The sequence below is a fragment of the Aplysia californica genome, unplaced genomic scaffold (genome assembly GCF_000002075.1).
Source record: "Aplysia californica isolate F4 #8 unplaced genomic scaffold, AplCal3.0 scaffold00297, whole genome shotgun sequence".
NCBI lineage: Eukaryota > Metazoa > Mollusca > Gastropoda > Aplysiida > Aplysiidae > Aplysia > Aplysia californica.
The window spans coordinates 447,584-455,749 of NW_004797567.1; positions in this window are offsets into that span (position 1 = coordinate 447,584).

Here is an 8,166-nt window from a genome sequence, read left to right on the forward strand (position 1 = left end):
CTTGATGTCATGTCATATTAAATTATTGTTATGAATGGGAAATTGCCTGATTCGGGGGTGGGGAGTATTAGTAGATATTGATATACGGGTCTTTTTTTTTCATATTTTTTGTGGATGAGAGATTCGTCATTCAGTATTGTGTTTTTATGTTTTCTTAAATGGTAAATTGCTGGTACTGACTTCGATGTATTCCATAGTATGTTTATACAGTCTAACCTGCTTTGGCGAATACCTTTCCAAGACTTATATCTCTCTAAAATAGATATCTGCTCAATTGAGAAACAGAAAGGGAAATTCTTGCCCTTCTGATGGTTTGACCTGTACAAGACGGAAAATACTTTGCCCACTCAGCTCTAATCTGAAAAGACAAAAATCCCTCAATGTTTGGTTCCATTGGCTCCTACTGTTACGTCATGCCGCTGAATGGGGAAGGGGGGGGGGTGTGGCTTGGGGGAAGCCGTTGCCCTATCTAAGTGAGCCCTGAGCGATGCAGTTGGCCAGGGTGGTGTGGGTGGGAAATCTCATCACTGCTGGTAAAGTTCTTGTGCGGCGCTCCAGCGTGGGATCTTCCCTGGGTACCATGGAGGTGTGAAATTAATTTGACCACTGCCTGTTGCTCTGATCGCACCGCCAGTTTTTTTCTGGCTTCGTTGCAATTCTGTCTTGGTCAGATTTGACTGTATTTATATTTGTTGTCAGAAGGTATTGTTTTTCTGTATCTGAAAAAAACAAAACATACCGATTCCAGATCTGTTGATCACTTTTGATTATGTACCAGGAATTGAACTAATCAACTTATCAAAGAATGGAACTTCAATAATAACACACTTTGCTATGTATACTTCAATCTTTGAACTCTCTGTCTCTCTCAGAATGCCCATATTATTATTGTTAGTTGTTAGTCTGGTTTTTATTTGTTCGTTGTTGTTGTTTTTTTGTTGGGGTGAAAAGGGGGGCGGGGGGGGGGGGGGGGGGGGGGGGATAGATGTGATGATCTGTGTAACATTTTGATTTCTGTTTTTCTTTTCTCAGTTTATGTTAATTTGTGGATTTTTTAAAAATGTTTTTTTTTTCATAAGTTCTTTTCTTTGTTGCTGTGACCATGTGTCCATGCAATATTGTAACAACAGTTTCTAGTGTTTCATTTTTATGCCACAGATTTGTTGCAATTGTTCTATGTTCATTGTTGATGTTGTATTGTAGAACCCAATGACATCCTTGTAAAATTGGTTGCACAATGGTACGTGTTAGATGGTCATAATTTTTTACATTTCATTGGTTTTTTAATTCTTAAAAAATTTTTTATTTGTGCTTCTGTATATAGCAGTGTGGTTGTGAAATTGCTGTAGCCAACCATGGGACTGTCCGACCCTGTGTGGAATTGTTTGACTGTGTGTATGCTTACGCTTTGTGAGATGAAAAAGAAGACCGCCTCCCTGCCCCCCCCCCCCTCCCACCTCGGGGCAGTGCTACCGACTGATGTGTCGATGTACCCCTTACACCCTCTGTTGTGTAATTATTTTTGAAGACCGTTTTTAGATGTAAGAAAATAACAAAGTTGTAGGAGGATTGCCGAGTGTCTTTCCTGCGTGCATCAATTATGTGGGTTCGTATCTTGCTGGGCCGTTCTTGACGCAGGCAGATAGATGTACCTGTGCTTGTGGGGTCTACCGAGATATGTCACCTTGCTAAATTGTGATATTTAAGCAAATGCTATTGTCTGTGGGTGGTTGGCGGGTGCTCAGGTGTGGTTTGCTCCTTCTTTCCTATCAAACATCTATCGTTCTTATCTCCCCTCCTTTGTTATGTTTGTTACTCTCTTGTAACACCTCTAATGTTCTGGCGCTCATATGAGTTTATGCAGTTGCGAGCGCCGTAAAACCTCTACTAAAAGAAAAAAACAAATTCTAAATTTCAGCTGTTTATCAGTTAACATTTTTTTTTGTTCCTTTGGTTTTACTTTTATCACAAGCGGTCATTGTTTTTAATTTTGTTTCCAAGTCAGTTTTGTGTTTGATGATATAATGTACAAAGATTTTCCTCAAACTGCCTCTCTGACTTTAAGGTGTATTCTTTTCATCTTTTAAGTGAAAAGATTAGTGTCATAAAATTCCTTCTGTCTCTAATTTTTCCTTCTTTCACTCCTTTCTTCTCAAATAATGTGTTTAGGGGTGCAAATACACATAATGCATTTTTATACTTTCAATGAAAAGGTATTTTTTGTCTCAGTCTACTTTTTTATATGTGCTTATAATACTTTGTTCAGTAATAGAGAGATATTGAGAGAGGGAGAGGGGGGGGGAGATAAGGGGGGTGGGGGTACGCAAGAGAGAAAGAGAGAGAGAGTGAGGAGGGGGTGCGCAAGAGAGAGAGAGGGGGAATGAGGAAAAGAGAGAGAGAGGGAAGGAGGAAGAGAGAGATAGGAAGAGAATGGGGGAGAGAGGGAGGAAGAGAATGAAGGGAGAGAGAGAGAGAGGAAGAGAATGAAGGGAAAGGGAGAAAATGTTGAGCTGTTGTTACTAACATGTGTGCTGGGTAATGTCTACTGTTCATCAGGAATAGTGAGAAAGTCACAGATGAAGCAGTTTGCGGGCGCTCTGGTGTGGTCTGCTCCTTCTTTTCTATAAAAAAAATCTTCTTTATTGCCCCTCCTTCTTTTTTGTGTTTGTTACTCTCTTGTAACACTTCTAATCTTCGGCACTTATATGACCTTATTGTGTTGCAAGTGCTGTAAAACTCTTTTAAAAAACCCAGCGGATGAAGCATTCTTTGAAGTTCATGTACGTGTATGATGAAATCCACTGACTTTTGTTTGTGCAAGATCTTATAGAGGGAAAAAAACCCCACCCTGTGCTCGTTGTAAAGAAGGGTATAGTTCATGAACAGAGAAATCGAACTGGTTGAAGGCAAAAATCTATGTCTGCTTAAATCAAAATAATATGTATCATTGGCAAGCTGTTAAAATGTACTTACCCGAGACAGTAAAATTTTGCAGGAGAGAGAAAAAAAATAATTGTTTCATTCTTTTGACAACTGTACCAACTTTATGTGTTTTGTCTTGCTTTTTTTCAACATCTGGAATTTGAATATTGACAAAATGTTTCTTGAGCTTTATGTATTTTTTGGGTGCTTTTTTGAACATCTGAAATTTGAATATTGAAAAAATATTTCTTGAGCACACGCAACCGTTACTACAGATTAATAAATCGCAATTACAAAGATTTAAAAAATTTTGGGTTTAGTACATTTTAAAAGCTGTCCTACGATATGTGTAGTTTTTTTTTGTGATGTCTTTTCCGAAGAGTTTTTACACTCTAACATGCTCAGTACATCAGCTGGCTTCTGGTCTTCTGCTACAGATCTCTTTCATCAAAAATATGGAATCACACATAATCTCAACATGAACCCTTTCCAGGACATATCCGTGATAGATCCGCGCCATAACTGGTTATTTCTGTAAATTTCACTGTGTAAGATTTGTTCTGAAAGAGTTGTGTCATTTTTCAGAGTGGGTGGTTGGCGAGTGCTCTGGTGTGGTTTGCTTCTTCTTATCTATCAAACATCTCTCGTCTTTATCTCTCCTCCTTCTTTTTTGTGTTTGTTACTCTCTTGTAACACCTCTAACCTTTGGCACTTATATGACCGTATTGTGTTGCAAGTGCTGTAAAACTCTTACTAAAACTAAACTAAACTGGATAATGAAGTGGATTTTGTGGAATATGTTTTTTTCTTGATGCTTTGACAGCCATCATCTATGTGATACAAATAGTTCATCATATGGTAGAGGATAGTCATTTCATCTGTAGTATCTTGCACTTAGTGGAAAAATGTGTGAGATGTTTCACTGTGGGACCAGTGTGTATCCTAGTATTAAAAAAATGTTTTGATATTTTTTATTCTGCTTGTGGGGATTTGTTTGTTGTGCTTACATTTCAGCTCTTGTTTTTTGGGTTTTTTTTAGATTTGTTTGTCAATCTTGAAAAAACTTTTTTCTATTCAAAGCTCTTGCCATAATTGCCAGTGACCCACTTAACACGTCTCTCTGTTTCATATGTTGCCTCAAGTTTCCGTCTTTCTGTCTCAAGCTTTAGCCTCATGCGATGTAGTCTGGGTTGTGATGTTCGACGTGTTTAGTGGATTTTAAACCGGAGCTACCCGTTGTACTTTTTCCTGTTGCCTTCTTTGAGATGAGTAATTTTTAAAAAAACTTGTTAATTAAAATTTTTTAATGATTGGGTAGTTGGAGGATGTGACCGGTGTGTCCTCTTTCTTTTCTTTCCCCCTACTTTTTCTATCTGCCCTTTTCCCTGTTACATATATATATATATATATATATATATATATATATATATATAATATATTTCATATAGTTTGTTATTTTGTTTTTGTACTTTTTTTCCCCCCTACTTTTTCCCTACTATATATATATTACATGTAGTTATTTTATTTTGTTTTTGTACTTCTCTTTACTGAAACTGAGCTTTCTTAATTGCAAAATGTGTCATTGGATGATTTTTAACACTTCCACTACCCCTTGTTGGTGTGTCTTTCAAATTGCTTGTGCTTATGCGATGCCAAAAATGGTTGTTGTAAACTCCCAACGTCTGGACAAAAAACAAGTATCCTTCGTTATGTTTTTTTTTCCCCTCCGAAAATCACTTTTGATGTATGGTGTTGTATTATTTTGTTTTATGACATTACGTTATGATTTCAGGTAGAAATATTGGTCAACCTCACTAATCAAGGTATCAGTGACTAATAAGAGTGAGAGTCTTTTGTACATGTACCACATTGTGAAGAGTTGAATGTATTCTGACACAAAACCTGACATTGTCAACCCCCCGCAGCGGTACCACTGACTGAAGTGTCTTTAGGCCATTCTCAAAGGGGGGACATTTCTCGTTCATGCACAGTAGAATTGTAAATGGACTGCTTCATCAATGTCACTCTCATAACTGTGCCTGATCTACAACAGGGAACTGCTGCTTTTTCTTTCCTAATCCTTTCCTTACTATTGTCTTTTATCCTCTTATTCTTTTGTATGTTTGTCACACATCTTGTGACCCACTATTTCCGGGGTGCCTTGATAGTCGAAGCAGACTTTGTGCTGTTGAAGCTTGAGAGGTGAGCAGAGTAAGCCTGATTCCCTGTAAAGGCTTCTCTAATGACATCCACCCCTTGGCGCTCATATGACCTCATGCAGTTGCGAGCGCTGTAAAACCTCTACTAAAACTAAAACTGACATTGTCAACCTGTGTGGTGCTTGTACAGTGGTACTCGGATTCAGTGAAGTCGTTGGGCCGGACATTCAATTCAATTTAGTTGAATCTGAGTGTTCCTGATAGCAAACATAAGATTTTTGTGTAGATAGTTATGAGTACCGAGCAAGTAATGTATAATGTATTCGATGTTCTCAATCAAAAGTAGTTTGGTTTCAAATGAGAGGCATTTTTCGTTTCATTGATGCCATACCAAAGAAATGCTTGAAAATTCCAGGAAAATACACTGGATTCTACGAAGGACACACTGTGCCAAAGGGCCGATTGGTTTAAATGCACGCTTGTGTCATCTTTTATCTATAACGTATTGTTTGCCGAACAAGCTGTGTTGCTGCGTAGAGCCTAGCATGCGGCAACGTTTGATTCCACAGACCAGCGCGCTTTTCATTACTCAGGTCTATGTCAATACTAGCTTATCTTTGTAATATTGATCGAAAGTCGGGGAAAAGAAAATAACTATGGCGTGACGTTGTTTGTATCTCTACTGACATTCCCACACCCGGACAGTGTGTGTCCCCCTCCCCCCGGACACACGCACACAGTCACAGAATAATGATTCACGATGCAGGTGCCATGGATGGTTTCCAGGAACTGATGTGGTTCGTTGCGGGTGAAAAATGAGTGAAACTACGTCATTTGGGGCTGTTCACCCTGCGATCGACTTCGTTGAATCTGAGCTTGTTTGTTCATGTGTCCGTTTAATCCAAGTTATTTTTATTGACTTATATGAATTTAAAAAAACAGGAAATCCAACTCCTTTGATTAGTCCAAGTTTTCGTTAAATCTTATTTATTTTTATTGATTTTTAAAATAATAAAAAATACCCAGGGAATCCAACTCATTTAGTTGAATCTGAGTTTTCGTTGAATCCGAGTTCCTCTGTACATGTACAGCTGCTTGCTTGATTGTGCTGTCTTATATGTGTGTTGAGTTGTCTGAATCATTACTTTATGATTTGTGAAGTGTGCTGACAAAATAAGTTACTTCTCGGATTTGAGCCTTATGGAAACAGCTTACATCACAGCTATAAGTGAAGTTTTTACAATTTATAAGTGTGAAATAATAAGGTAAAAAGGCATGTCATACTTAAAGAATATGGCATCAATAGAAAATCTGCAAATTTGTCCCTTGTGTAGATTTTTGGCCAATATCTCCCCATTTGTGGATTGCGAGAAGTCTCTCAATTTCTCACCACCCGTCACATTTTGTAATTATTGTAATCATTACGCAAAGTTTTTGGGAATCTTACTTTACTTTCAATGGCCATTGGTTATTTTGCTCTTATATGTGAGTATTTCAGTTTGCCTAATGTTGGTGTCAGTCTATGTTTTGTGTTTTTAGATTTATGGAATAAATTTTTAGTGACTCCTCTGTGGTGGAATTGTTGTCAATCTCTTTGTAAGTTCTACTTTTTTGTCTGATTTTTTATTGGTACATAGGTGGGGGGATGGCGGGGGCTCTGGTGTGGTTGCTCCTTCTTTCCTATCAAACGTCTATCGTCCTTATCTCTCTTCCTTCTTTTTCGTGTATGTTGCTCTCTTGTAACACCTCTATTCTTCGGCACTTATATCACCTTATTGTGTTGCAAGTGCCGTAAAACTCTTACTAAAACATAGGATCTAAACACAACTTCAGAATTACGCAAAGATATATTAGAATAATTGTAGACTGTTAAAATAATTCATTTCTTAATTTCAAGACTGTTGACTGTCACTTTGAAGCTGTAAACGTCATGTTTTATTTATATAATGAAAACTATAGTTTTAAGTTTTGTTAAATCTGGATCAATAACAACAAGTTTATGGGTGGTTGGTGGGTGCTCTGGTGTGGTTTGCTTCTTCTTTCCTATCAAACATCTATCATTATCATCCTTATCTCCCCTTCTTCTTTTATATGTCTGTTACTCCCTTGTAACGCCTGTAATCTTCTGGCGCTCATATGACCTTATGCAGTTGTGAGTGCCGTAAAACCTCTACGAAAACTAAACTAAATTCTACTTTTTTTGTGTAATTGTCGAATGGCACATAGAATCAATGCACACAACGTGAGAATAAGGGAAATATATTATATCAGAATAATTGTACACTGTTAAAATAGTTCATTTCTTAATAACAGGGCTGTCGACTGTCACTTGAAGCTGTAAATATGTTGTATAATAAGGAAAACTATAATTTTAAGGTTCGTTAAATCACTTTTTAATGCTGCTTTTCCGAAGGACAATACAGGGGGGGGGGGGGGGTGTTACGGTGTTCGCCTCTCATTCAAACGTTTCCAGGTTCGAATCCGAATAGCGACGGGACAATTTTCTTCGCTAGAATTGTCTCCTTTCAACTCCCTTGCTGCTCTCTAGCAATGTTCTGTCGCCCGCTTTCGTCTTCTCTTTCTGCCCCCTCCCCCTCACCTCCTTAGCCCCCTCCTCTGGGCTCCTGACTTTTTTCTGCACCCTTTCTATTTCTACTCGTTGGCTCCTTCTTCCTGCTGTCTTCCAGCCACACCCCTGATCTTATGGTTTGTAAGATCTACACCTATCCTTCTCGGACAAGGATGAAAATTCTCAGAGGTCCCATGTGCAAGTTGCGCACGTTAAAGATCCCTTGATAAGGGATAAGAGTAGGCTCCGGCTGCCACCCGGGCAAAACTCAAAATTTCCTACCAACTGAAAATGTTTGGTGTGTCCCGCCTGTTCGTATGACCTTATTATGCCGTTGCGAACGACGTAAAACTCATACATGTATTTACAAAAAATTTTTAAAATGAAAAGAGCGTGTCTTCAAGTTCAAGCATTGTTGATGCCAGAATGTGTTATGATTCAGATTGAAGACTAAGTTTGACGAAAGTTTCAGGCGAATACAACAAACTCATGAGACAAGATCCGTGCGCGTGGCGC